The following is a 21,461-nucleotide window of genomic DNA, read 5'->3' as shown; positions in this document are numbered from 1 at the left end:
GATGACAAAACTCTGAAGAGAGAGTCTTGTTCACCACAACCCTCCCACAGGTAAGCTCCCATACAAATGATGGCTCTCTATTATCACTGTTTTTCATTATATTCCAGCATTACTATTGACAATTTTCACATTAAATGCCACCCACATTCAGCTGACAAACCACGTGTTACTTCTCTGGCAGAATTCTTGCCGAGGAAAGTACTCCACAGTCAGCACCATGGTAGGTAAGTTTCTAACTTCTCCCACTGGCTTCTGCCTCCAGCATACTGTTTCCAACTACAGAGTTCCTTTCTTCCCTTAATACAAAAAGGAAATTAGAAACTGAAGTACTTCAACAAGAATTCCACCTAGAGCTCTTACTACCAGGCCATTTAACGTATCCAATTCATAGCCCCGTGGCAGGCAACAGATGGCAGAGCAGCCACCTCCATCTGCCTCCTGCAATTCTGCTGATCCGCTTCTGCAGGACAGTGTCCTTGGCCCTCCTGACCATGACTTTCCATCACACCCAAGAAGTTCCCTACCAAATCCTGGCCCAGGTTCAGTCACCCACAGCTGAGAGAACTCCTCAGGTCAACCTGCTCAGGAACATCTTTTCTGTTGCAAAAGAAGCTGGGGGCATGTTAAAAGGAAAAGCAACTCCAGCCAAGAGGTTACCATGGTAAATGAAGATCAGAAAAAACAGGGTGGGGAAATCAGAGTCTGAGGTTCAAAACCAACAGCCACTCAACTTTACATTTGGAGAGGCAGAGTATTGCTCTACAGTTATATGAAGTTAAGCAACCAATACTGAAAAGCCTGCAAGTAAACATTTTCACCAGCTACTGGAGGCTTTTCAAAAAGGAAAAGTTAAAAAAAAAATTTAAAAACCCAGTAAGTTTTCACAGATATATTTGCAGGTATATATTGGTTGCAAATGTTGGTAAAAGCAGAACATGGCAAAACCAGTTTAAATATTTTTATATTTTTTTAAAAAGAAGCCAAAACTACATACAGATGGCCCTACACTTTTTCTTCCTCCCTTTTCAAGTGGTAGATATACCTCTTCCTTGTTTTATTATTGATTTAGAAGAGCTAAAGATATGGGGAAGCAACTGATTATATTTAAATATAAAGACAGCATCTGAAAAACAACAAAGCCTTAAGTTTCACAATGCTCTAAGAATAACATTGCCAGCTTTTCTCCTCCTACCCTCTATTATTCCGCATGAAATAATCACATATTGCATACAGTCATTAATCAAAAGCTTCTCAAAGCTTTTCACAAACATCTAGTTAGGCCTTACAAAAGAAATAATAGTTTTCCATCTTTCCAAACAAACAGAAATCACAGACAGGGACCTGATCCAAGACAGCCCCATGTCTCAACCAGAACCTGTGTATCTGTTCCTCACTGCTATGCTGCCTGGTGCTCATTTGGTTGCCCTTTCCAGTCTTCCTCATTCACTACATGCTTTTAAACATACATCTTAAACCTATTTAACAGACCAGTCTAACTGCAGGGAAACTGTTCTTCAAATAAGCAGCAGGGTTTTCTTTGTATTAGGACCAAAGCATACTGCACAAAGCATTCTAATTACATCCGAACAACAGTACTGCTAAAAACCTGGCTTAAACAAGCGGTTGAGCCCAGCAATGCACATTGAGATCTGCAGGAACTGAACATGCCATGAAGCTTCATGCCATAAGCTTCACTTAAAGTTGAGAATTTAGCCCCTTCCTTTCCTTGAAGGCCTACCACAATGAGAACACACCTGTACAACAGACCAACCCAGGCTCCATTTCAGCAATATTCTGATGAGTATTTGGGACCTTTAAATGCCCCTTACAACCCAAACTGTTCTATGAACCGTTCTATGAACTATTAATCAATCAACACTACTTAAAACGAATAATTAGGAACATCAAACACATCCCCTGCATGTAAAAACTGTAGGAGGCAAAGGTTAAATTTTGAAAAGAAGACCCTTTGCTGTCTTCCTCAGACATGCTACTGTCACCTCTCCATATAACGTAAGTAACCTTGGTTGTCACGTTGTGCCCTACAGAACAGGCATTTGATAGAGAACTTAGTCAAGGCGGAAAAGGAGAGGAAAAATCTAACCAAACCTCACTGTGCAAATCCAGGTCCCAGGTATACTGGCTTTGTACACCATCAGTTTAGCTGAACGTATTAATATCCCAAACCACTTGCTTACAGCCAAGGATGACATGAGAGAGACCTAAATTAGTAAGGACAAAAATCAGCCAGGCAGGTTAGGCAAACAGCCAAGCCAGCCTATCTTACAGAGACAGCACTCGCACAATCCATGCGGCTGAAATTGGGAAGATGGGGAGGGGGAACTACTTGGCGGAGGGATAAACAGGACCTTATTCAAAGACACTTCTGGTCTGTCTCTATATGGCATTTTTCTCTGAGAATTAGAGAAGTCATACTGCAGTGGCATGCACCAACAGGTGTAGACTTCTTTCTCACTTGCACAGAGGTATAAAGTGAAGAATTGTAAGGTAACTAATGAAAGTATCCAGCACTTTAAACCACTTCACATCTTCCCTCCCACCTTCATAAAATTTTCTCAAGGGAGGCAGAAAGTAGCCTCTAATAAAGCTTTGTACAGACAAACTCCTTTTCACTATAATGTCTTATACTTTTAAAAGAACCACATGCCTGAAAGTAATTTACCAGATATTAAACTTAAAATTAAAAGGCAACACCCTTTTCTTTATGGTGACCTGACAAAGAAGGTGAACAAAGAAATAAAAACTTCAAAAAACGCATAATAAAATTTACAACGTTCATTACAGTACAGTCCAAGCTATTATTAAATAGCTAGCACTGCAGCTGAAGACACAGTATACCCTCTGAGAGTTTAGAAATGCTTTTTATAATAAATTGAAATGCACTTGAAACATGGTAAAACATAAACCCAAGGAAACAAGAACTGGTTCTAAACACAAGCATCTCAAAGCAAGCCAAAGCATCCAGTCCTTATTTCACTCCTCACTGCTCCTTATCTGTTCACAGGTAGAGTCTCAGAATCCTGTAGAAAATACATTTAATTACGACTGAGCAAAAGCAATCCTCTAGCCTCCAGATCCAAAGCAGGCAGTATTTTTGACAGCAAACTGTCCGTTATAAATACTGGGGGGGAACAACAACAAATGGTGCCCTTCCACACCAACAGACTGGCCAGATGACCCTGGATATAGCCCTGTCCCACACCATCCAGAAGTCACTTCAGTATTTTCAGCTCAGTGACAAACTAAACCCAAGATCCTCCTAAACACAGACACAAAACTATGAATTCCTAATGAAACAGCGCATTCAGCACCAGTGACAGAGCACACTTCACTGCCACTTTTTAAATAGAAAAAGAATACATCATGTTCACTAAGGCAATTATGAGCATCTGCACCGTGCTCACAGTAGCACTCAAGTCTATGCTCTGGAAAGTTATTTTTAGCATATTCATTTAGAAATCATCCCTATCTTTTCTATTTAACAGCCCAATAGTGTGCTATTCTGTACCAACCACAAGATTTAGTTATCTAAGGGACTGGACAAACAAACATCAGCAATTTACCTTAGAAAAAGTAATCTTAAGGGATTTTTAACTGAATATGAACAGTAAGGGAGCTAAGTCAAGTTCCACTTCACAATTACTCATTCCTATGAACATGTGTTGACATTTTTCAGCATATGGCCTTTTTTCTAAAGCAGAATCTCAAGTTAAATTTCACGTAAGCGATTTAAAATTGTTTTCCAGCACTCTTTCTTTCCTCTTATCTCTAACAGACTCAGGACTGTAAGATTTCCTGATAACCACCTACTTGGAAGCAAGGAATAAAGAAACTGACACAAATCCAGAGATATTCTGCCACTTTTACTTTCCAAACGGGCATACTTGAAGCCTAGAAGAAGCTCTACTGAACAGCATGGTTTATTTTTTTTTTTTCCAGAAGTACAAACAGGAAAGGAGGAGGATACACATCCAGAATTGCCAGAACACTGTTGCACCCTAACCCTAACACGGTCACACAAAGCCCCTACACAAGAGTCTCCTTCTCTTAACAATACTTACATGTTGTGACTGTGTCTGCTTCACACCTCTCTTTCTGCAGCCAATGTGCACCCAATCTGAACATCCCCCAGTCTAACACACTACTCATTTCAGAAATATTTGCTAATTTCACATTTACCACTGGTTTTAGTTGAGCTCTCTTTTCAAAACATCTGTGATGAACAGTCCAACAACTCGCTGTCAAATCTTTTCACCATAAAAGTGTGAAAATATTAAATGCAATAGTAATCACAACATTGATGAGAAAGTATAGCAATCCACAGATGTAAACAAATACAGGACATCCTTCGCAGAAGGAAGCCAAGGAACAAACAAGTTACACAATGCATTTTATAAAAAACAACATCTAGTTAAGGCACAATATAGTAATCTTTTATGAAGGCATAGCAAACAAAATACCAAACAAGAAAACAATGAATTGAATACTCAGAAAATGCTGTGTACTTTTTGAAACCAATTGTGATTTTGATAGCTCCTTTATATGACATTTACTTGAATACATTCCCTCAAAAATACACTGTAACCAGCACAAAGAGCTCTTTTGAGCTGATACGCTTTATTGCTATTTAAAATGAAAACAAACTTCTTATTTTTATTTTTTACTTTAATTGAACAAGCCCTATCAGGCAATAGTGTTTTCTTGTCTTGCAGATTTGTTATATTAAAAAAAACACCACAGAACACCAACCTATCATAATTCTCTGCTTTCTGAAAATACTGGTCAGATACAGAAAATACTGGTCAGATACAACAAAACTGTAGAAAATAGTTCTGATTGTTTCTGTAAAGGATAAAAAGGAAGGAAGGAAGGAAGAGAGTGATTCAGAATTTGGAAGTTTTTTAAAAAGATTTCAGAACACAGTTGAGCTCATTAAGCTTTACATGGCTGATCATATTAAGATGTGCAAAAGCGAATTTCTGTAACACCACAAGAAGCAAAATACTGAAATTTCACAACTGCATTAGGACTACCCAGCACTGCACTGGTTGGCAGAAGATGCTCTGTCTCAGCCACACAATTTCAGACCTCCCTTGTGTCCACACTAGTATGTAGTAAGCAGCAAGTTGGATCACTTTGCTACTCTGACTGAGAGGCAAAAAAATAAAAGTAGCCAAAAAAACAAAGCCTGCTCAGATCCATGACCTGGTGTGATTAACTGTCTATATGCCAATCTAACAATACTATTCCAAGGAAGGAAAGTATAACACTTCAGCAGAAAGAAATTCTGTAGCAGCAGTGCAATTTTAGGTTGCCTCTTTGATAAAAGCCTCAACCTTATGGTGAGGCATGGGACCCTGTTTTACCTTTGGCTGAAACCAAAACTACACAGAACATTCTCCAACTGCATGCACTGTGGGAGTTGCCTTTTGAACATGATGTACATTTAGAGAATTTCAGGACTCAGTTCTGCAACCTGCTACACGGACCAAAGCTCACCTTCAATACAGGTTTCTAATTTTAGAACTCTTTGTGAAATTTTAGCTGAATTACTTTTTTGCTTGTGGTTTCAGAACAATGTGTTTCCACCACGAGGGAAATCAGTATCTGTGCTAGAAAACTATGTAGTAGGAAATGGGATATTTAATGAAAACATTATATTCTCAGCCATTTCGAATCCCACTGCATTCATGAAATAACTTACATGACTTGCCCTTCACCCTGCCTTTTGTGCTCACAAACTTTAAGAGCCTTATACAGCTACCACAAAACTTGGATCAAGGAACATGGTGACTTTAGTACTATTCCCTCTTGAGGTAGCAAACCAAATACCGAACTGCAAAGCACCTGGTAACTCCAAAATTCTAGTTGAAGACAGAAGGCAAAGAACTTAAAAGAACTAGGTAATTTTTACTTTCAATATTTAATGCTTACTCAGCAGACTTACTGAAATGTTTAATTTTGTTTTATTTTTGAAAGATACCACCCACAATTCAAAATGCTTTGGAAAATATTATGGTGTCTAAATGTTAAGAAACACCCATCAAGCAACCGTTGGCTTTTATTTTTCACTATATATATACTGAGGGACTAACTTTAACAGATTCAGCATTGTTGTTTTTTCCTTCCACTTTCTGTGGCTTAATCCTGGCATCAAAAAATTCCATCCAAAGGATGGCATTTGTGCCGCCAACCCACATACACTTTTTGGCAGGCTACAAAGAAGTCAGTGCTCCTCACAAAGCAGCTCTGTGCTACATGGGGACTGAAGCCAATACAATATTACCCCAAACTGAAGCCTAGTATATAAGACGTACGCAAACATCAGAATCCATACTCTGAAAATTAATTTCACTTGCTGAGTAACAAAGTCTTCAGGCCTTGTAACTCAAAATAAATAACTTTAAAATGGTGTTTGTGTTACCCTGCCCTATTTTTCACTGGAAAAAAAAACAACACTAAAGAATGGAGAAGATACAATAAACACAGCGAGCATGAGCAAAAACAGACTGATGATTCCAAAGCAAGATATTTCTCTCACACGCCTTGAAGTAATTGCTGGTTTCAAAGCTCTTTGTCTATACTTTGACATTGGAAACAGATGAGGAATTGTATCTTGAGCAGAAGGAAAGACTGGTTCATAAAAAGGATAAAAAGAACAGTACCGGAGGTCTGTCCATTGAGTTTGTCCTTTATAGATGCATATGAAGTGATAAACGTTTTACAGCATATCTTCTGCAGAGTAACATACTTCTGATAGGACCACTAGTAGCAGGGAATAGAACCATTAAATATGGGAAGAGACATACCGCCTTCAATTCCTCAAAAGCTGATTTCCTGAAATCCAGGACTTCCATGCAGCTGCAAGCCTAATTCATAGCTCAAGCTATCAGATAAACTTTCTTACTCAGATTTCTATAACCAGACACTTTTCAGGAACAAATGGACTTATTCGATGAAATAGGTTTATTAACCAGGCATGACAGTAAACATACAGTATCCAGCAACTCTTTTTGTAGAGTATGAAGACCATAAGCACTCTGAAAGATACATATACACATACATAAAAATACATGGTTATGTACGATTATAATAATACGTATTATTACAATAATGCAGAAGCCAGTCTTGGTGGAATAATGTTTAGTACAGGAACTAAGTTCTCAAGTTGTTCTGTATTGCTTGTTTCTACCATTCTTCTAGGAACTGGGAGGAAAAATAAATTCTCTTTGATTATTGCCTTTGTGGTTTAAACTTCATAGCTGTTTTTTATGCACCTATAAGGTAAATGAAGCTGGATCACACTATTTGGCTCTAAAAGATCTTCTACCCCTACTCTACACAGTAAAAATACTTATCATACAAAATATCAGCCTGTGTCTCCACAAAGAGAAAGTGGGCACTTATAAATTAGAGCAATAAATAAAAGTTCAATGCACACGTTCATGGCCACCGCAGTTGTACAATGCAATAAAACAGTCTTCTGCTCATTATCCATATAAAACTGTCATCAACTCAAAACTTCCTTTTTTAAACATTTGTATATTTGCATGAAATTATGCTGTAGAAACAAGTGGATTTCAAAAGGTGGTAACACTCTTTCCCCCTTCCTTCCCCCCCGCCCCCCAAGATAAGCTTTCTGCTTTTGAATTATACTTTAAGAATTCAATGAAAAGTCACTAACATATATTGCAAAACACAAGGTAAGACATTAGTCAATTTACAAGTGTACCACCGTAAATAAAAGTCACTATAACACAGCATTCACCTACTTCATACTCAAAAGATATGTTTGAAAATTGTCCCTCAGAAATAAGAAAAAGTGAAGAAAGTTTCAAATAAAAAGTTCACTTACCTCAGAAATGCAAACTCTGAAAAAAATGAAACAAGTCTAAAATTAGAATTCTTACTACCAGTATTGATCTCAACATAATTTGTTATAGAGTATAACCAAAACTATAACAATCTTTGGCAGGACAGCACTGTACATTAATCGGTCATAACGACAAAGCTTTGCTTTTAAACCCTTCTGATAATGAAACCTATCCAGAAATCCAAGAATACAATGCTACTTTTTCTTAATGTGTCAGTAAGGCTTAGTACAGTACACAGGTGAAACCCTGAAACGTCAAACAGACCTGCTCCTGACTTTATCTTCACTGGCAGAGTCACGTATGCTAAGGAGGCTTTCAGTTTTATGATTTTTAGATATTTATAATTTTTTCATCAGTGGACTACTTCAAATACGTTTTAGTCAAAAGCACTATTTTCTGTTTTAGCAACTTCCCAATTTTAGAATCTTACAAGCTATCCCTAAAATTTTGTACATTGGTTTAGAAAATTAAAATCCTACACTAAATCTTTCAACCTCAATAGCCAACTGCAGCTTGCCAAGGGAAGTTCAGAAATAGAGCCCGTCATTAAATAAATACACTGTTCTGCACCAGGCAGCCCACAGAGATTCGATTCAGCTCCAGCGCTAAACCCCATATAGTGTCAACTGCCATGACCGCGTAAGCTAGTGAGGCTTGATCTCATCTACAATTAAACTGTACGTACATTATATTTGTTTTCTTGAATGTGTCAAGGATGCCTCAGATTCCTAGAATTAATTTCAAGACATTTTTATTGCCAAATCCATTAACTAACAAAAAACTTGCTAGAATTTCTTTACTGGCACACAAAACTCAAAGTGTGAAGAAAAGTCTTCTTGAATATAGTTTCAAAATTAGTTTTGTTTTATTATAGCCTATTACACACAGTAACATGGCATACTGAAATAATACTGCTTCTGTTTTTAAAACTCAGATTATCATAGAAGTGTAATGAGAATGTAATTACTTACATCAGCTAATTACAACAAATACATTTAAGTTGTTCTTTTATCAGTGAAGAGTCAGTATAAAAAATAATTAATACTATAGTTGCAATCTAGGTTAGTCATATCACACTCTCTACTTCCTCCCCCAACAATTAACAAGAAATAAATAGCAGAAAGTAGTACTCTTCTTTATAGAACAGAGAAGGTAGGGGTTTTTCTGAATAAAATATGCATACATATGCAAATATATAAATATACATGAACGACAGTAGAGCTTTGCTCAAATCTAGAAATAGCATGTAATTTCCTAAATTTCATATTCTCCCAGATTACCCAAAACTGCTCCATTTCAAGTAACAATGGCAGCCAGGTAATTTGGAGGGACCATTATTAACTTCCTGGATGAAGTAGTTCACAGATTAATTTCAGTTCCTTACAGCAGTCAATTCACAGGTTATCTTCAGTTCCTTATGATCAGCTTGCAGTTTATGGTCAGCCTGCAGTCCACACTGTACAGAAGTTGTCATGACTAACAACTAGCATCAGCAGAGAAGGTCAGTAGCAATAAATAAAAGAACCCTATAAGCATCAATTTCAAAATAAAAGACACAAGAAAGTGAGTATTTGCTTGTGGAAATTTACCCATAAAAGCTTTTAGGCAGGGTTTTGGAATTTTTTTGTTTTCCCCACCTTCATAATACTAAAATCTTCAAGTACTGTACGTAAATTTATTTTACCTGTAAACCATCTTATCTATGAAAGCCAAGGCAGATTCTTAGAACTGCTGCTGAACTACAGCAGAGTCCCAGGACCTACCTTGGTATGGAATATAGAAAGTAGTAAAGGACAAGCAGTAATCAAAAGCATAAAGCAGGTAAACTGAAGGCATCCAAGTGCACAGAACAACATGTTTAGTTCATTTCCCATCTTCCTCACACTTCAGACAAAACTATTTGATCACTGCACAGCAGTTGTATGATCTGGTACATTTTTATGGAAAATGCCATTCTGTGTTTTAGCACTTGAGCTGCCAACAAAAAAAGTTTCACTGATTCCTTAAGCAGCAGAAAAACTTAAATAAAAATGTATGCTTGCTGACCATCTGCAACAATGATTTGGGATATCTGAATTCATTTCAAGGTAACAAGACTGTTAAATTCCATGGGAACCTATACAACAATGGAAAAAGCACTGTTACACTATAAAAGATTTCCTTAGTCTATTACTGAGCAATAATTATGTTTTGAGGGCACACTTTGAGAGATCAACGTATGCATTTTCACCATCAGGCACTACTTTTAACTATAGACGCACCCAGAAATAAAAGACTAGATGCTTTGGTAGAAAGCAATGCAGCCAGCGACCACAAAATAAAGTCATTCTTAGGTAAAAGTATCAAGTATCCCCAATATTACCATGATTTCATGTCCAAGAACAAGTTCAAAAAAGGAGGATTTTCTCTTTGTGGATACCAACACAAATCTTGGGAGGATTTGTCTGGTTTATCTTGCAGTCACATAATTACTTTTTGTGCAACACAAGAGAACATACTTATCACAGAGCATCATTCTGTAATTGCAATTAATTTTCAAAAGCAAAATTAACTTACACAAGCATTATCATCCACAAAACACTAATTACATTAGGATTGTGACTTCTCAGAACATCACTTGAGAATTAACATGTATCACTCGAGACACTATCAGAAACAACTTCACTCATGTACTACTTCACAAGCATATTTGAAGTTTTGCAACCCTAGAGGCCAACCAATAGATTTCCTTTTTCATGTTTTATATTAGTCTTATAGAAATACTTCTAAAGGCAAACAGAGTATAATTATTCTAAGCATCTTCCCCTTGCTAAGTGAAATCCAACATGATGCCTCTCAGACAGCTCAAAAATCAATTGCAAATTACTATTTCACATTACCACACTGGCTCTCAAAACACTCATACTAGGCACCTCTCTACAGTAGCACAGCTCTGACCAGCTACTGGGACCCAAGCCAGTTACTGGAGAACTGGCAAGTCTAAAATGTGCCTGTAAACTTGGAGGATATTGATTTACCCAGTCAGTGAGGGTGAGGAGGAAGGTTTGGGGAACACAGCACCCTGGGAGACTTCCCCACCACCTGAGTACAAGGAACAGACACAAAGAGTTGCCTCAGCTGTATCACAGTACTACATACATGGTTAAACTTAATTGCAGCCACACATTTTATTCAACAGTTCAAAGTGTTCAAACAAAAGAACCTGTTAAGTAAAGCTATGATTTACAGTATGTGCTCCTTTCAAAAACTTCATTAAATCAGCTTATTACACAGCAACCACAAGGAACTGTTTACAGTATTAAAAATGCACCTTCATAAGAGCAAACAAGCCAGGGTGTGGTTGCCTCACAACTGGCAGGGAACGTGTGTCTTTCAAATATTTCCAGTTCTACTGTGCAGCAGCCTGGGCAGTATAATGAAACTGAGGCAGCATAACGAAACAGGTTAAAACGCATTCAGAGTTATCTCATGCTATTGCCACAACTACAAGGTGTGCCTTTTGGCTCCGCTAGAGATACTTTTTATATTCATCTTACTTTGCTTGCCTGTTCAAAGAAAAACATCATAATTTCGTTACAATAATGTACATAGTAAAGCACCCTGGTTTCCAGAAAGAGTGGCCCAGCCATTTAAGATGGTTTTAGCATCCAAAACTATTCAATGTGATATATCCAAAAAGTTCAAGAATATACACAGAAGTTAAAAAGAACAGCAAGATCTCTCATTGAAGGGTCTTAAAGAAACCAAGTTCTCAAAGGCTGAAAGAATAACAAATTAGCTGGAAATTATAACGCAGCAATAAACATGAAGGGGGAGATGGCAGAAGCAGTGAGATTTTTTTAAATTATGACCAAAGGATAATAAAATAAAATAAAATGAAATAGGGAATAGGATGTTGCAATGATCAGCTTTCTCAAGGATCTCCACTTTGACCCATGCTCAGCAACATGAAGCAAACTGACAGATACAGAAACTTTTATAAGCTTTGCAAAGCTAAACAGTGTGAGATTCTCAGATTAGTCAGAAGAATCTTGTCTGAAAGATTCTGTGAATAGCTACAGAAGCTTTACACAGTGACAGGCTGATTGTGAAATCAAATCCACTGCCAACAAATTTTAAAGGAAGGGAAAAAATAACCTCAAGTGAATCTACATATTATCAGGCTTCACATTTGTTAAGCCTTCAGGAAGTTAAAAAAACAACTGAAGTCACTATGGATAATTCACTGAAAATATCAGCTTTCCACTTTCAAAAGGCAAGTGAAAAGAATTGGGATACTTTAGAAAGGAAAACAAAACAGAAATCACTGCTACATACAATCTACCATCGTTGTTCTTGACTACTGTTTGTCACTCACATTGTTCAAAGATAATAGAGAGACTAGAGAAAAAGTGACAAACAATCAGATTTCATACAAACAAAAATTAAGGACAATTACAGCCTTGGAAGAACTAAAAAAGCAACAGCTAAAATCATGAACACAAGCAGGAAAAAGTCATCTATGGTATTCAAGGATTGGTGACATCTCAATAATCAGAATTTAACAAGAAATTTAAAAGCAACTTTCTTCTCCACAATATATAATTGTGATCACAGGACATCATCAAGGTCAGGATTATAGTTTGAGTCAAGAAGTGAATTCATTGAGGCTCAGGCACTTATTAATATAACGCCCCAAATCTGTCATCTGCAGCACTGGCAGTCCTGAAGCTAGCAGAAAACTAAAAATAACTGCTTGCAATACAGCATTTCTTACATTTTTAACCTCATAGTAAGAATTTAAAAAACAGGGGAGAGGAGAGCTGTTATGTACAGCTTTAGCAGTATTTAAGTCTTAGATTTAACAGGCCCCAAAACTGCCACATGTAAAACAGTTTCAAACAATAAGCATCTAAGTCACTCTCAGATCATCAAAACAAGTGTGGTTCTCTCATTTTTCAGTGTTTACAATATTCAGCATTTCCTGAATGTGATCAGAACTCTCCCCTATTAAAACAAAGTTTCCTGGCCACCATTTGGGGCAGAATAGAGGGTGGAATGTCACAAGGATCACAAATGAGTCACCTGAAACCACAGACTAGCAACCCAAGCTGAACAAGACACTTCAGTAAGGAGCCCCTAAAAACCTGAAACAAATCCCACACATTACTGCATCATCAGAAGATTCGTATTAGGTTGAACTACACATGTAATGGATTAAAAAAAACAGTTTTTTTAAATAAAGCCTGAGATGCTGACATGATCATGCACCAAATTCTTCAACTGCTCAAGGCTTGCATTCAATCCTTATGAACATCTGCTATTTGTAAAACACATAGTTTAAGATTATGCAACTGCATTATGGCTGCCCCAAAATATGTGCTGAAAACACCAAAGCACTTACAGACAAAGCCTGCCGAACAAGCATTCCATCAAAACCACAACTCAACCACTACTTGAGCTAAACTTGTTCGAACTAGACTGAAATACAGATATAAAGCATTATGCTCCTAGTAAATTGCAAAATAAACGCCAGGAAAACAAAAACAACACACCTGTTGGAATGCACTCACAGAAGCAATCTGACACAAAGATTGCAGTGACACCCATGCTGTTGTAATACAGATTTGAAGAAGGAGAACAAAAGAAAAAACAGAACAGTAAGTTTCATTAAGGAACATGCAGAAAATTCATAAATACCTCAGATTACTGATGATGTTTAGGTGGGTTGATCCCCCACCTCCAAACTGTACTCACAAATGAAAGGAGTGATGCACTCCCAGTGAAGGGTGAAAAAGGGGAAAAAAATGAAGGGAAAACCAAGGACTCTGTCACCTTTAGATTTCAAGTACAGTTTAAAAAGTAAGTAGATTATTCTTATCCAACAGCTGTGTATTGTGTGAAGAAAGAGACTGTCTTATCCCAGTTTCTAGTGTCCAAAATGACCCACAGCAGCCTCAATTAACATTCTCACTGCAGAAGGATATAAAACCAAGAGAATTACAGAAAAATTGTGGCTGTGAATTCTCTCAGAATGAGACAACAGCTGCACTATACCCCCGAGGTTGCATTTTTTATAACCTATGGTTTTTGTTTGACAAATAAAAGTTATACCAACTTTCAGATTTTCAGATAAGCGATTTCCTTTTGCAGTTCTGTATGCTGCTCATTAAAAACATTTACTAGCTTTGCTGGTCTTCAGAGAAGGCAACCCAGAGACACCTAAAATCACCACATTATTTTTAGGATGTGGTTTGATGAGCAAATCTTCTGCTGCAGCTTCTTGCCTCTCTCCTGCCTTCTGAATTGTGCAAGCATGTATGAGGCAGAGGACAAACTCAATGACTTGTACAGCAGTGACATACCCGGGAGGGAGGCCTAGAAGCAAAATCTAGCAGTAAAAAAGGCCAGTCATAATGCAGTTTCAGGTACAGATCTGACACACACATCACCCTAGCTCATCATATTACATTAAGTTGCAAGTCCCCTTCCTAGGCTGTCAGATTTGGGAGACACATTTGTCAACATCAAAACTACAGAGGAAAGTGAATGAAATCTCAGCTTCCAAAACCAGCACTTTAACACATTTCAGTCTTAGGTGCTTATACGAGGTTAAGCAAAACAAAACCAACAACCAAACAAGAGAAACAAACAAAAGCCCCAACACAACTATATTCTATTTTAACCATGCATTGCTCCTTTGGAGACTGGCTAACATTCAGAAAAGAGGGCCGTTTGGTATGCAATAGATTAACAAGGGGTAACTCCATATAGTTCATCTTAAGTAGTGATTCCCTAAGAAGCTTATAAATTCACAAAATAACCTTCTATCAAAAATGGCCCAAACTGCAATTAAAGACGAAGTATAAACAATTTAGGGAAGAATAACTGAACTCATTGTGCTGAAGAATCTAAGTACTCCTCAAAATAAGGCACTAAGGAAAACATTATTAACATTTTCAGTAATTTTCTAATCTGCAAGGAGCAAAGAGGACCTAAATTATTGTTAGCTTATCTGTAACAGCAGTGAGTATATTCAAATGACCTTTACTCTTCCCTCAGCTGTCCTTGTTTTAGGAAACAGGAAAAAGATCCACCTGCACACAGGCAAATTACTTTCCCCCTGCTCCATCATGTCAAGCACAGAAATTCTTCATGTTTAAAAAGAAAAATTAAGCTAAATCCATGTTCGCACTGCACTGCAGGAACTACATTTTCTTTGGTACAAATAAAAGCTTCAAAGTGGAAAGTCACTATAGTAAGTCAATTCTGCCACAGGATTATCCTTCCTGTCCATCAAGAACACTCTAAATTCCCACAATGTATTTTTTAAAAAGCCATTCTGCTTTTGGTCCATTAACAACATAGAGCTCCCAAGAACAGAAGGTCAGAAGCTGTTACAATGAATCACCTATAGCTATGAAGCTAAAGAAGTCAAGAGGATAAGAGAAAAATCCAGTACAGTTTAACTATACACTGTCAGATAGATCTTCAGAAGAAACAAGAAGCTTCGCTGTCAGCCTTTTTCTGTTCAAGCTTCTTTACAATGTGAGCTTTCTACTGCTTGCCAAAAAAAATTATCAGGCAAAACTTTGAAAAGCTCTTTTTTTTATTGTCAGATATTAAATTCAAATGACATGCATGCATTTTAGAGTATTCCAAACCCAGAGCAACTCCCTTAAGTTCTTGAGTCATGACACCCATATACTAAAGCCAGTTTAAAAAAAATGCTCTACTTCCCCCAATTTCATAGCCAACACAGCACTTCACTTTGTTCTTACATTTTGAAGTAAACAGACACCAAACAATTCATCTTTCCCTCACCAAACTTTACATTCTGCCACCGTGTATCTGTACTGTGTAAAAGACTTCACGCCTGCCAGTACCATTTTCAGGTTTAAGTATTCAGAATGATGATACTTTGTCTTATACTAGCAAAGAGGAAGACTGAATGTGGCTGCTGTCTTCACCCTTCATAACTGCCTTTGTTTTTTCCATTTATGTAGCAGGAAGTGGCATATTCTGTATTACAGTAGCCAAATATCCACAAGGGTAAGGTTTATGCAAGATAAGTGAATTCTTACCCCGCTCATCAATTCCTTTAGAGAGCTGTAGGTTCACAGAATTCTTCAGATTTTTATTCCTGTTAGAGTTATTATCTGGTCCAGTCCAAAGAATGGTTTTCACCTAAAATACATCAAAATTTCGAGATGTGATCTTACGGAAACAGCATCATGACACACACAGACATACATTAAAAAAAAATAAAAATCCCTTTTTCCTCCAAAGTATGTACTTTAAACTTGTTCTTTTGTAAAAGACTTATCGAGAAAAATTTTACATCTGGAACTATACAAGCAATTGACCAATCCACAGAGGGAACTGAAACTGAATTAAAGTACATGGCAAGTTCAATTATGGATGCACCATATGCTTCAATATTCCTTCAGTTATACAAAAGGAATCAATTGGTGCAATTTGTTTAAAACAAAAAAAAAAAATCCCTTTTGGCAAGATCACCCTTCACCTGAGCCACCAGTTTCAACTCGTGCTGCTGAAATATCACCCATTCACATCCCATAATAATAACAGCAACAAGCACTGGAGTAACTCAGCCCTAAACCACTTGGTTCTGCTACAGGAACAGATACCTTAAGATGGCAAGAGAACTTGCCAGATCCGTATGTTCGTTAGCAGAAATAACGCATGGTTTTGTGCTTGGTGGTGGGTGGTTTCTCTCCCCCTTCCTCTGATACTGAATGGGACCTTTAGTAATGTCTGCCAGCAGTGGTACAGCAGTAGCTTTAGATGCACTGGCTTACTTCAAGTTTTGTAACTCAATTTCCCTTTTATATATGACCAGAACCTGCAAATCATCAAATTCTAAAAATGAAACATTTATGTGCCTGCAAATGTATACAGCCAAGAAACTTCTAACATGCAAGTTAACTGACAGTCATAATCACAATAAAATACAAAAATTGCAAGCATTAATAACATTTGTTATTAGCTTCAATTTAAAAATATGGAAATGTTATACCTGGAGCACATGTGCCAACGTCAGATTTTACTTCCACTTTTCTGCAAGCTAGCATTAAGGCGTACCTTTCAGGAGATGCAGTGATCAGTAGCCACACTATAAAGCAGTATGCCAAATCAGTAGCATTTTTTCTTGGAAAAGGCTACAAACCAAAAGGCAACCTGGTACAGGGTCTGGAGTTCAACAGCAGCAGACCCCTTCTGCCCATTAATTTCTCTCCTCTACCAGTGGCCACTAGTCAATGGTTCAGTTAATGACTGTTTGATCCACTTGCTTAGCATGGGATGTAATTATGCAAAGTGGAATTTAACTTTCAAAAACAGCCTCCATTTTATGCACAAAAACAGATTAATGAAGCTAGTACTTGGTATCATATATTTTCCCACTAGGGAAAATAGAAACAATTGTCAAGAAAGGATGAAACTCATCAACCAAAGCAATCTTACACAACTTCTCAAAAGCATCAGCCTAAATAAAAATCTATCAGCAATGCTGACTACCTGCCCACAGAACCTTACATTGCGTTTGCAGAAAAATACTAGTGCCCCACTAGCACCTTCAGCTCCTCAGCACTGGAAGAATTCCATTTGCTTGAGCAATTTTTGATCAGTCTGATAAAGTCACAAGCAACTAAGAACACAAATTTATGATCAAGCGTAAGAACTGTAAACACAGGCATCCCTTACAGTTTCATGCATCATGTAAAGGGAAAGCACTCAGCTCAATCCAGGCTGATGCATTACTTTTGGCAAGAGGCATATCACAGCCTGGGATATGCCTCTCCAGGCACTCCATGGTAAGAGCACTGTACATGCCATCAATGAGGCACACTGAACCTTCTACAAGCAAATGGGCACAGGAAGAGCAGCACTACCACTCTGTACAATTGTCAAGATAAGGAAAGCATTTTACCAGGAATTTCTCCACTTTCCTTCCAGCTTTCTGAGAGGGAGGGTGGCATTACATGGTTTTTGAGGCTTTTTCTGAGGGTGTGGAGATAAACTAAAATCATTTACATCTGCTAGAATTTTTCCTTCAAATTTGCCAGTTGAGAAGCTAGAGACTAAATAAAAACAGGACATTCACCTTTCCTATAGTTGCTTTAAAGCAAGTTTAGTTTCCATAAACCTGCATCTGGTATATACTGAAACAGAAATACAAACAGTGAGATCTCCAGATTCAACATTCTTAGCAAAAAAAGTGAGCCAACTTAATGCACCTATTCCAGCCAAGGCATATCTTACATGTTTGTCTGGTATACCACTGTCCTAGAATAAAAGGGTGACAGCAGTTTTTGCATAATCCCCACATATATGAAACCTCCCTCTCTAACTAAAGACTGGCTTAGGCTGCAAGTCAAATATTTCTAGCCATTCTAATATTCTGGTACTAAGAATATCCAGGTTTTAACAGAAAAAAAAAAAAGTTCAATAATGCACGTAGTGGCAAAGAAAGAAAATTTAATTCAGGTTTACCATACTGAAATTTTCTTCACTTTGTCTGTCCTACAATAAATTCCACTTACACAGCAGTTCAAAGAAAACTCAAGTCTGAAGTAATGAGAGTTTTATGTCCCTTCCTCTTAACTGTATCTTCCAATTCCTCATCCTCAAAATACAAATACCATTTATATTTCAAGATATCCAAGACACCAGGCAGATCTTCACTCAAAAACAAAAACATCTCCACAGCTTCCCCTAAAAGATACCTCTATTTCATATAAATTAAGGCAGAGACATCCAACCCTAAAATGCAGCCTTGTCTTCTCCTGAAATGTTCACGAATTACATATATAAACTAAGAAGTAGGTTGCTACAAGTTTAGCTAGTTTTAGTTGACTCATGACTACTATAAATATTATTTCGACAGTAAGGTTAGGAATTTGAGCAACAAAAACAAAATCCATCAAAAAGAAGCAGAAAGTACCACTACTAGCTATACTTATACTCAGCTGATAAACCTTTTCACTTTCAGTGTCATTTTAAGAAGCTCCTGAACAGTGAAGTTTCTATAAGAAATGCATTTAATTGTTCCCAACTTGAAAAAGTTTATAACCGTGAACCCTTCAGGTGAGCATAGGGTGGGGAGAAGTCAATTTTCACCTGCATCCACATAAAACAAAGGTTAAAAAAAGCTGACATGCACTACTCCGATGTTTTAAAGAAATGGCCTTGGCTGCAGTTTTAACACAGACCAGCCTCTCATGGACAGTGCACACTTTTACAAGTTGTTTTAAAAGAGCAAATTATAATTTCAAAAGCCCACTCCTGTTCCTACAGAAAACAAGTTGCAGGTGCCTTACAAAAATAAGTTTGCCCTATACAGATGGAAAAAAAATAAACAAACCTTCCTCATTGGAATAAAGTACGGTCCAAGAGGTAGAAAACTGGAGTTAAGCTGAAATTACACATGACAACCCACATAATTTCACAGCAGATTAAAAGAATCATTTAAATAATCCAAGAAGCATGAAGCCATTCAGAGAGGCACTGTTTACACTTTTATCTCATCTATGCCCACTGATCAAATTAACAGAAAAAAAAGAAACATTGGCAAGACAGTAAGAGAGGCTCAATTAGACATAATTACTCTTGATAAATCTTTTCCCATGAGGTGAAAGGCAAGACAGCTGTGACAAGCTCAGGCTGCAAGCTGATTTGTCCTTACATCCTGAAACACTACATGGTATCTTACAAACGAAGCAAGTGATTCAACCTGCCAACAGCCCACGGCACAAGTGCTGCAGTCGCCAAAAATAATGTTGTGCAGGTCCCAAGAGGACTTTAGCTCAAGCTAGTCTTTGGCAAAAATCAAAGTGATAGGACTGAAAAACATTACCATAAGAGCAGTCTGAAACGAAGCCAAGGGTCTGAATGGATGACCTCGACTTTGCACCAAAACAGATCCATCGCAGCTAGCTCCTGCTTTGGCAGCACCGCCCAGCCTGCTGGATGTCACGAGCTATATGGTAAAAGATACTGAAAGGGCAGAGTGTCTTTTTCCACTAGTTACGTGAAGGACTGATGAATGCTTGACAGTAATATACCCACCGTCTCCTCCCTGTTCCCCACCACCGTTTTTGTTCCCCTAATCCCTGTTCCTGAGAATGCCCACTTTCCCATTTCTTCCATAAACATTTATTCTGGTATGACTTTTACAGACTTTTAACTATGACGCATTGAAATATGGTGCAATGCACATCCCTGCAATTTATAAATTGAAAGCAGACCTTAAGAATAAAGCTACTTTTCTTCCACTCAAAAAATCATACAACCACAATGGTTTGCTTGATGCCCGATGTCAAGAAAAACAATGTAAGCCAATATAACATGCCACACAAGGCAAAATACATCAGTAGGGTAACTAAAATGATGTGTGACTACCCAGTTCAATTTAGATAGAAAGAAGTTTTAGAGCGTGAGAAATATATTGATTAAATCTGAGGCTGCAGGAAACAAGTCTGGCTACAAATTAGACAAGTTAGACAAAGCAAATAAGCCTTTCTGGAAACAGTGATATGGTAAAAAAAAATTAATAATAATAGTTATTCACAGGTTCCTCACAAGTCAAAGACTAAAAACAGGCATTTCTGAAAATGCACCATCTCAAGCTATAGTAAAGATTAAGTCAACAATATTTGCCCTGCAGTGCTTACAGTGCTCTGTCTAAATCTGGTGACATTTCACACGCTAAATAAGTGTGTCCAGTTTCAGACTGCTCAGTGTAAGAAAGATGAACTGAAGCAAGTTCAGCAGAGAGATCACCAAGGGATTAGGGGGCTGAAGTACATGAGGAACAAGGACAGGCTGAGACACTTAGGTCTATTACTCTGGAGAAAACCTGGGGGATCACTTTCCTTTCTGTACCTACCTAGGGAGATTATAGCAGATACCAAGCTAAGCCCACTGTCATTTTACACCTCCACTTTACACTGCCCAAGCTTTCAGCAGGGCAGGTTGGACCAGGTGACCTCCAGAGGCCCCTGTTTCAGCCTAAATCAGTCACAGGTCTTGAGACTACCTATAAAAGTTTTCATCTTAATTTTCACTGCTGCATCCTGATTACTCAAGTTACTGATTCTCTCTGGAGACACTCAAAACCCATCTGGATGCATTCCTGCGCAACCTGCTCTAGGTGGCCCTGCCTTGGCAGGGGGTTGCACTACATCTCCAGAGGTCCCTTCTAACCCTAACTGTACTGCGTGATTCTGTGAATTACTGCAGTACAACAGAGAGACCTACAAAACACTGGCTTTGAAAACCTCACTCATTCCACACTAAAACCACCTGTGCATCATCATATTTGATATAATAAAACAATGTCACCTAAAAGCAAGTTGTAAAATTCACTGTAAGGCCAAGATATGCGTTAGCTACCACTGGAAGTGTGATAAATAGAAGAATGAACAGAAAGGCACACAAAATACCAGTTTTCCTGAAGAAATACAGTTCAGGCTATGGTACCAATCTTTTCTGCAGGTACAGAGACGAAGCTGTAAATTGTCTTTATGCATTTTTCCCCCATTTTCATATGAAAAAACATGCTAC

General features: G+C 37.7%; 1 protein-coding gene across 3 annotated transcripts in view; it reads right to left on the bottom strand.

Annotated features, from left to right (window-relative positions):
• Positions 1 to 21,461, bottom strand: part of SIPA1L1 (signal induced proliferation associated 1 like 1) — a 223,505-nt gene that overhangs the window by 186,479 nt on the left and 15,565 nt on the right. For 2 of the 3 annotated variants that reach the window (XM_061462655.1, XM_061462657.1), the window contains exon 2: positions 15,959 to 16,061. The exons of the other annotated variant lie outside the window; for it this stretch is intronic. The gene's annotated coding sequence lies outside the window, so the exon portion shown is untranslated. The remainder of the gene's footprint in view (positions 1 to 15,958; positions 16,062 to 21,461) is intronic. 3 annotated transcript variants of the gene reach the window in all.

The sequence above is a fragment of the Pezoporus flaviventris genome, unplaced genomic scaffold (assembly GCF_033815535.1).
Source record: "Pezoporus flaviventris isolate CSIRO_AGI_PZ_B2104156 unplaced genomic scaffold, CSIRO_AGI_Pfla_v1 ptg000035l, whole genome shotgun sequence".
In the NCBI taxonomy this organism is placed as follows: Eukaryota; Metazoa; Chordata; class Aves; order Psittaciformes; family Psittacidae; genus Pezoporus; species Pezoporus flaviventris.
This window is presented reverse-complemented; position numbering and strand designations above follow the sequence as displayed.